We start from the raw sequence: 9,141 nt of genomic DNA, 5'->3' as shown, positions 1-9,141 counted from the left end.
TGTTTTTTTTGTTTACTAGACCCAATGTATTCAAACTTTACTATGGATGTGTGTATAAAATATATTTATGCTTTGTTTTAAATGAAAAAAATTTTATCGTCATATTTCAGTTAGTATTTAATGTTTTCAAGTCAGTTGCGACTTGTGAAAATCTGGTGGTGACATTTAACTGCCTAAATTCTTATAATAACCTAGTAGATCTCCATAACATCCATGAATGATTAAGGTAGCTTAAGGCTGTTAATAACATGAATGATGTCACTAGAATTATAAGGATTCGAAAAAATAAAAATTTCAGTCCCCAAAATTTTCGTAACTCCAACCGAACCACGACACCTCAGCCCGTACTAGAATACCCTACAAGAGAAAATTTTGAGTAATAGAGAGAAAACAGAAGGGGGGGAGGGGCGGAAGACGAAAGATGATTTTTGGTTTTCTGACAAGCATGATGCCGACAAGACATGATGACCCTCCGGAGTATGCTACCACGAACGATGCATAAGTAGGGACAAGGGAGTGACAACTTGAGGTAAATAGAAAGCAAAACGTCGTGTTCTCGTCTCTTCATCGGCAAAGTTCAAATCCATGGAAACTAAAATCAATGGATCTATGGTTTAGACAATTATGAGGTCCTATGATGTCATGAGGATGGAAGGAAGATTGGTACGATGTCTCACCGGTTAGATATTAGAGAGAATAACGGTGGAATATGGTCGCCAGGAGAAAGAGAAAGGAGATCTAAAAAACTTGTGAATTCGGGCGAAGAAGACAACATGTTGGGTCGGGTCGAACTCGGGTAACTCGTGATCCCACTATTGTTTAACCAATCAGCAGCATCGGGTCCAGCAATAGAACACGACGTGTTGAAGGCTTCAACAAGGTGAGCATGAGAAGAATCAAGTCGAGCATACCGTTGGTTGCAGCGGTCAGCATAATGGCCCTCTTTGTGGCATATTTGGCAGTGAGGTGGTTGATGGCCCTGACCTGAGTGGGTTCGTCCTCGATTGGAAGAGTTGTTTTTGTGAGAATAAGAATGACCTCGCCAATTGCTAAAGAAAGCAGGGTGGCTTCCATGGGTGAGACCATGATTAGTGGTTGTGAATGCTGTAGGAGTGGCGTCAGAGGACTCAAGGGAGCACTGGAACAACTCAAAACTTTCAACTTTAGAGACTAAATCTGCAAAACAGTGGATAGGGGTGAGAGCCATTTGAGCAGTAGAAAAAGTTGAAAATTCGGTGCCGAGTCCACGAAGGAACCAGTGCACTTTATCAATGTCCTCAACAGGTCTACCAATAGCATGAAGTTGGTCACAAATTGTTTTGAAGACACGGGCATACTCAGCAACAGGTTTGGTGCCACGTTTCATCAGCTGCAAGTCATCCTTGAATCTCAGTTCACGAGCTTTCGAATGATGGTTGAACATAGTTTCCAACGCAAGCCAAATATCACGTGCAGTAGAGAGACCAACGACAATAGCCATGGCTTCCTCGGTGAGAGAGGAGATCAGGAGACAGAGAAGTCGTTGATCGGTTGCTCTCCATGTTAAATATTTGGGGTTGAGTGTTGAGGAGGTTTCTTGTTCAAAGCGAGGTGGTGGAACCATAGTTTCATCAACATAGCACAAATGTCTTGACTCTTAAGAAGAGGGAGAAGTTGACTTTTTCAAAGAAGATAATTGGAGGAAGAAAGTTTGATGGTGATCATTGTTGACTTCTGGCAATTGAGAGGAAAACGTGGATGGAAAAAAAACTGACCGAAGGAAAATTTCTTCGAAGAAAAAAATAATGGAAAGTAAAAAGAGAGAGAGAGAGAGATTTGCTGAAGACTCGATGATCGATTTCCCATTCAGTTGAATACTTTAAATAACAACTTTAATCCTAAAAATGAAAATTAGTGCCCAAAAACTTGGGCCCAAAGTTGGCCAAAATGGCCAGCAAAAATTTCACTCTTCCATTCAACGGGGAGCGTTAATTCAGATTTTTCAAAAGTAATAAACAGCTAACGAAATCTAAGAAAACCATAGCTTTTATTTAACAATCTCCTCCTAAAAGCTGTGGTCTATCTACCTTATTATTTGAACTCTGATCTTTGAGCGTAGTTCTTCAAATGTTACTCACGCCAGGGACTTGGTGAAAAAAGTCTCCAAGTTGTTCCTCTGTTCGGATGAAATTAATCTTGATGAGCCCTTGATCTGCACATTCTCGGATGTAGTGGAATCTGATTTCTATGTGCTTTCTCCAATCATGCAGAACTGGATTTTTGATCAGGGAGATCGTAGCTTTGTTGTCCATGTATAGCATTGGTGGATCCCTTTCTCTTTCGATGAGTTCTTCCATTAGTCGCGCAAGCTAGACCCCCTGTGTTGCCGCCGTCGAAGCGGCGATGTATTCTGCTTTGCAGGAAGACAAAGCAACTACCTTTTGTTTTGTTGATTGCTAGTAGATCGCGCAACCTCAGAGAAAATAGATCATCCCGCTGGTGCTCTTACGATTATCAACGTCACCGGCCATATAACTATCATTGTAGCCGACCAACTCAAGCTTCGTCTTTCCTTTCCTTGTGCTGTATCTCACACCCCAGCCTCTAGTTCTAGTCACATAGCATAGGATGCGCTTGACGACCACAAGATGCTCCTCCCGAGGTGCTTCCATGAATCTACTCACATATCCAACTGAGTAAGCAAGGTCAGGGCATGTGTTTACCAGATAGCGCAGGCTCCCGACAATGCTGCAGTAATTGGTGGCGTCGACTGTCGTCGTAGTGTCGGTCTTCCTTAGTTGCAGCTGGGCCTCCATTGGTATCCTTGTAGGGTTACTGTCCGCAAGCCCAGTTGTATTCAGCAGCTTCTTCGCGTATGCACTTTGGCAGATGGTGACGCCGGTAGTACTCTGTTGCATTTCGATGCCGAGGTAGTAGCTGAGTACGCCTAGATCGCTCATCTTGAAGTTCTTTGACATCTCCTTCTTGAACCTTCTGAGGACTTTCATGTCGCCTCCAGTGGTTATGAGGTCGTCGACGTACACTCAATCAGTCGCTGCTCGCCGTGGCCGTGCGTGTACATGCCATGCTTAGAGGCACAACGCTTGAACTTTAGTGACAATAGGGTACTGTCGAGCTTCCGTTCTAGGCTCATGGTGATTTTCGAAGCCTGTAGAGTGCCTTGTGTAGGCATAGTACCTTACCGGAGTTGTCGTTGTCCAGGAAGCCAGGTGGTTGTCGGACGTAGACGGTCTTCTTTAGCTCTCCGTTAAGGAAGCGTACTTCACGTCCATGTGGTGGACCTCCCAAGAGCAATGTGCCGCGATTGCCAGCAAAAGGCGGATGGATTCTAACTTTGCCACTGGCGCAAATACCTCTTCGAAGTCCACTCCTTGCTTCTAGACGTAGCTCTTCGCCACCAGACGGGCCTTGTGCTTCACAACTTCTACCTTTTCGTTGCGCTTCAGTTTGAAGACCCATTTGAGCCCACGTCTGGTTCTTGGTGTTTTAGGGGGTGCAGTTGCTGGCGGCGGTGATGGTTCATGATGCTGAGCTCCTTCTTCTTCCGGCTCGGTGACGAGGTACTTCACTGTTTTGGATTGTGCTCTTCCTTGATCACGTCGTTCCACTGCCAGAAGGTGCTTTCATCGAAGATGACGTCGCGAGACACGTGAGCTCGCCCCCCGCAGGATCATATAGAGTATGTACGCCTTGCTCTCGAGTTCATAGCTGATGAAGACAACTTTCAGCCTCCTGGGATCGAGCTTGGCGAGGTGGAGACGTGCTACCTTCATGTATGCAACACAGCCGGACACTCGGAGATGATGTACCCATGATCGACATCCAACGTCGAATCCGCAGTCCGTGGTGTTGCGGACTCAACTGGTTCAAGGGGTGCAGTTTGTGACGGCGCTGACGATTTCTAATGCTGGGCTCCTCCTTCTTCCAGCTCGGTGATGAGGTACTCCACCGTTTTGGGTTGTGCTCTTCCTCGATCACGTCGTTCCACTGCNGTACTTCACTGTTTTGGGTTGTGCTCTTCCTCGATCACGTCGTTCCACTGCTAGAAGGTGCTTTCATCGAAGATGACGTCGTGAGACACGTGAGCTCGCCCCCCGCAGGATCATATAGAGTATGTACGCCTTGCTCCAGAGTTCGTAGCCGATGAAGATAACTTTCAGCCTCCTGGGATCGAGCTTGGCAAGGTGGGGACGTGCTACCTTCATGTATGCAACGCAGCCGAACACTCGGAGATGATGTACCCGTGATCGACATCTAACGTCGAATCCGCAGTCCGTGGTGTTGCAGACTCAACTAGTTCAGAGGGTGCAGTTGCTGGCGGCAGTATGATGTACCCGTGATCGACATCCAACGTCGAATCCACAATCCGTGGTGTTGCGGACTCAACTGGTTTAGGGGGTGTAGCTGCTGGCGGCAGTGACGGTTCCTGATGCTTCTTCTTCTAGCTCGGTGACGAGGTATTCCAACAGTGAATTGAGTTGGGTTGTGCTCTTCTTTGATCATGTCGTTCCACTGCCAGAAGGTGCATCATCGAGGCAATCCGTGGTGTTGCGAACTCAACTGGTTCAGGGGGTGCAGCTGCTGGCTAACGGCAGTGAAGGTCCCTGATGCTGGGTGTCACGGTCATGCTCGACCAAGGCGTGTTGCCCATGGCCGCATGCCCATGACAAGCCCAACCCTTTATGTCTTTTCATATTCTAGTGTTTTACTTTTATATTTCTAGGAAGTGTGACGTTTCAGAAATAGCATATGTAAGCCTGTCAGACATGAAATGCCTCAAAATGTACTATAGGGGGATATGACTAGTTGTCAACTTCTTCCTACCCAAGATTATACACTAGAAGTTTTTGTTATTTCTCTCTTGCTTGCTTATATAACGTCTCTTTCGAAAATCTCTCTTTCGAAAATCTCTCTCTGCCCTCACTTTCTAAAACCTTCTCTTAAAACCGAGCCAGAGGCTCGAGCATACGTTGCTTGGCCGTAGGCGACGCAAGAACGAATTGGCTTAGCTCACTTGTTGTTGGAAAGTGAGTGCCGCACACTCGCAAGTCCGCTGCCATTAAAACTGCGATTGTGACAAGTGGTATCAGAGCTTTGTAAGCTCCGTGAAATAGCAAAGACCGAGAACATGTTGGCGACAAAGTCGACACCCAAAGCACAAACCGACCGACTTACCTTAATAGAGGAGGAAATGTTGTTCCTCAAAGAAGTCCTTGACACTATCCGCTTCCTGGAAGCATGGGTGACGGAATTGAATAGAAAAGTCATAGAAATCGACGCAATGGGTAACCGCTTGGATGGGTTGCCAATCGCAGAACTGATGTTTCGAGTGACCTCACTCGAAGAAAAAGTTGCTCCTACGAGCAGCCCAAGACCATCTAGTAGCCCCGATAACTCTGTCGCACACAAGGAGGGACGTGGTAAAGAGTTCGACATGCTACAAAATACAATGATGAGTTTGTTCAATGGATTAGCTGACGAATTCAGAACAACGATCGATGACATGCAAGAAAAGATGTCCGCCATGAGCACCCGAATCGAGGTGACCATGAAAGCCGTGGAGAACGTCTCGGCTAGGCAAACTAATACAGGATCCAACAAACTGAAGTTTTCCAAACCTAGACCTTTCAAAGGGAACCGGGATGCCAAAGAGTTGTAGAACTTCATCTTTGATGTCAACAGTACTTCAAAGCCACACCGGCTTGTACCGAGGACATGAAGGTGACAGTAGCCTCGATGTATCTCATAGACGATGCCAAACTTTGGTGGCATTTGAAGGTACAAGACATCGAGAATGAATTGTACACCATAGACTTGTGGGAAGACCTCAAGAGAGAGTTGAGGGACCAATTCCTCCCCGAAAATGTAGACCATCTAGCAATAGAAAAACTAATAGCCCTAAAGCAAACTGGAAGCATAAGGGACTATGTCAGACAATTTTCGACCCTGATGCTAGATATTAGGGGCACATCAGAGAAGAACAAGGTGTTCTTCTTTATAAATGGGTTACAACCATGGGCCAAAACAAAAATACACGAGAAAAAGGTCCAAGACCTAACTACCGCAATTGCCAGCGCCAGAAGACTCCTAGACTATGGGAACGAGGCGAGTTATAAAAGAAAAACAACACAGGCCCCAAACACTGGGGGCAAAACATATAAGCCGCCAGGTCATCGAAATGGAAGCCTCAACAGGCCAAACGGAGGTAACGACAGACCAAGCGGGTGGACAGATAGACCTCCTCAGAACAACCAAGCGGGGACATCTTGAGGACCTTACCCTCAAAGGAACCACCCGACAACACCTTTACAATGCATATTGTGTAAAGGCCCCCACAAAGTGTCCTACTGTCGTCATCGGGCCTCTCTCACTGCGCTCCAAGTGTCCATTCAAGAGAGCAACGACACAAGAGTTGAGACTATGCTAGACAAGAAGGAAGATCAAAACAACCCCTGAATGGGCGCGCTCAAATTCCTATCAGCTCTTCAACGGAAGGTCGAACCAAAGGAGATAATAGAGAAAGGGCTCATGTTTGTAGATGCGACAATAAACTCTCGACCGAGCAAGAGCACTTTGGTAGACTCAGGAGCGACTCACAACTTCATCGCCGATCAAGAAGCCCGAAGATTGGGACTCACCATAGGAAAGGACCCTAGAAAAATGAAAGCTGTTAACTCCGAGGCCTTACCTATTGTGGGAGTTTCCAAAAGAGTCCCCTTCAAATTAGGGACTTGGATAGGAGAGCTAAACCTTGTCGTAGTTTGCATGGACGACTTTGACGTGGTACTTGGGATGGAGTTTCTCCTAGGACACAAAGTTATTCCAATGCCACTGGTGAAATGCTTGGTGATCACCGACCGCAATCCCACAGTAATACCTGCAAGCATCAAGCAGCCAGGTAATCTTAGAATGATCTCGGCCATGCAATTTAAAAGAGGACTCGCATGAGAGGAACCTACATTTATGGCTATACCACTGATGGAAGAAGTGACTACTGAGGAAACTATCCTAGACGAAATCAAGAAGGTACTAAACAGTTACGCTGACATAATGCCAGAGAGTCTACCACAAACATTACCACCCCGTCGAGGCATTGATCACGAAATTGAACTCCTTCTCAGGGTTAAACCCCCAACGAAGAACGCATACTGAATGGCTCCCCCTGAGCTAGCCGAATTGAGGAAACAACTAAATGAGTTGTTGACGGCAGGATTCATCCGCCCGGCAAAAGCACCTTACGGAGCCCCCGTACTATTTTAGAAAAAGAAGGATGGGACGTTGCGTCTGTGCATAGATTATAGAGCCTTAAACAAGGCGACGGTGCGCAACAAGTACCCACTGCCAATAATATCCGACTTGTTCGACCAACTTCACGGGGCCAAAAACTTCACGAAGTTGGACTTACGATCAGGGTACTACCACGTACGTATCGCCGAGGGGGACGAGTCCAAGACGACATGCATGACAAGATATGGGGCCTTCGAGTTCCTGGTGATGCCTTTTTGCTTGACAAACGCCCCAGCTACGTTTTGCACGTCAATGAACCAGGTTTTCTACGAATACTTGGATCAATTCATCATAGTATACCTCGATGACATAGTTGTATACCGCACAACCCTAGAGGAACACAAGGTACACTTGAAGCTGGTATTTGACAAGCTGCGGCAGAATCAGTTGTACGTCAAGAAAGAAAAATGTGCCTTCGCACAGACATGCACCAACTTCCTCGGACATGTCATCAGTTGTGGACAGATCGAGATGGATAGCAGAAAGTCCCTACTTCCGTATCCGATGTGCAATCCTTCTTAGGATTAGCAAACTACTATAGGCGGTTCGTCGAAGGGTTTTCACGACGAGCCGCCCCCTTAACGGAGCTCCTGAAGAAAGACCACCCTTGGTCGTGGTCAAATAAATGTCAAATGACCTTTGAAGATCTGAAGACAACCATGACGAGGGGTCCTGTCCTCGGGTTAGTAGATGTTACAAAGCTATTTGAAATAGAAACAGATGCTTCCGACTTTGCCCTAGGCGGTGTCCTTATTCAAGAAGGGCACCCCATCGCTTTTGAAAGGCGAAAGTTCAATGATGCCGAACGGAGATACACTGTCTCCGAAAAAGAAATGCTGGCTGTAGTTCATTGCCAAGTTCAATGATGCCGAACGGAGATACACTGTCTCCGAAAAAGAAATGCTGGCTGTAGTTCATTGCCTACGAGTCTGGAGACAGCATCTCTTGGGATCACAGTTCATAGTGAAGACGGATAACAGCGTCATCTGCCACTTCTTCGATCAACCAAAATTGATGGCAAAACAAGCCCAGTGGAAAGAGTCGTTGGCGGAATTCGACTTCAAATTCGAACACAAGGCAGGGAAGAGTAATCAAGCAGCCGATGCACTGAGTCGGAAGGGCGAACATGCGGCCCTGAAAAAGAAATGCTGGCTGTAGTTCATTGCCTACGAGTCTGGAGACAGCATCTCTTGGGATCACAGTTCATAGTGAAGACGGATAACAGCGCCATCTGCCACTTCTTCGATCAACCAAAATTGATGGCAAAACAAGCCCAGTGGAAAGAGTCGTTGGCGGAATTCGACTTCAAATTCGAACACAAGGCAGGGAAGAGTAATCAAGCAGCCGATGCACTGAGTCGGAAGGGCGAACATGCGGCCCTGAAAAAGAAATGCTGGCTGTAGTTCATTGCCTACGAGTCTGGAGACAGCATCTCTTGGGATCACAGTTCATAGTGAAGACGGATAACAGCGTCATCTGCCACTTCTTCGATCAACCAAAATTGATGGCAAAACAAGCCCAGTGGAAAGAGTCGTTGGCGGAATTCGACTTCAAATTCGAACACAAGGCAGGGAAGAGTAATCAAGCAGCCGATGCACTGAGTCGGAAGGGCGAACATGCGGCCCTGAAAAAGAAATGCTGGCTGTAGTTCATTGCCTACGAGTCTGGAGACAGCATCTCTTGGGATCACAGTTCATAGTGAAGACGGATAACAGCGCCATCTGCCACTTCTTCGATCAACCAAAATTGATGGCAAAACAAGCCCAGTGGAAAGAGTCGTTGGCGGAATTCGACTTCAAATTCGAACACAAGGCAGGGAAGAGTAATCAAGCAGCCGATGCACTGAGTCGGAAG

The 9,141-nt window shown here is 46.7% G+C and overlaps 1 long non-coding RNA gene across 1 annotated transcript; it reads right to left on the bottom strand.

The window, feature by feature from the left end:
• Nucleotides 1-732: 732 nt before the first annotated feature.
• On the bottom strand, nt 733-7,730 carry LOC111442350. Its single transcript, XR_002710288.1, has 4 exons — nt 7,719-7,730; nt 7,614-7,617; nt 5,168-5,175; nt 733-812 (listed from the first exon to the last, which is right to left on the bottom strand). It is a non-coding gene; the product is annotated as an uncharacterized LOC111442350 (long non-coding RNA).
• Between the last annotated feature and the right edge of the window lie 1,411 nt (nt 7,731-9,141).

Source organism: Cucurbita moschata, unplaced genomic scaffold, assembly GCF_002738365.1.
Source record: "Cucurbita moschata cultivar Rifu unplaced genomic scaffold, Cmos_1.0 Cmo_Scf00004, whole genome shotgun sequence".
Lineage (NCBI taxonomy): Eukaryota > Viridiplantae > Streptophyta > Magnoliopsida > Cucurbitales > Cucurbitaceae > Cucurbita > Cucurbita moschata.
Note: the sequence above shows the minus strand (reverse complement) of the source record. Positions and strands in the feature narration are given on the sequence as shown.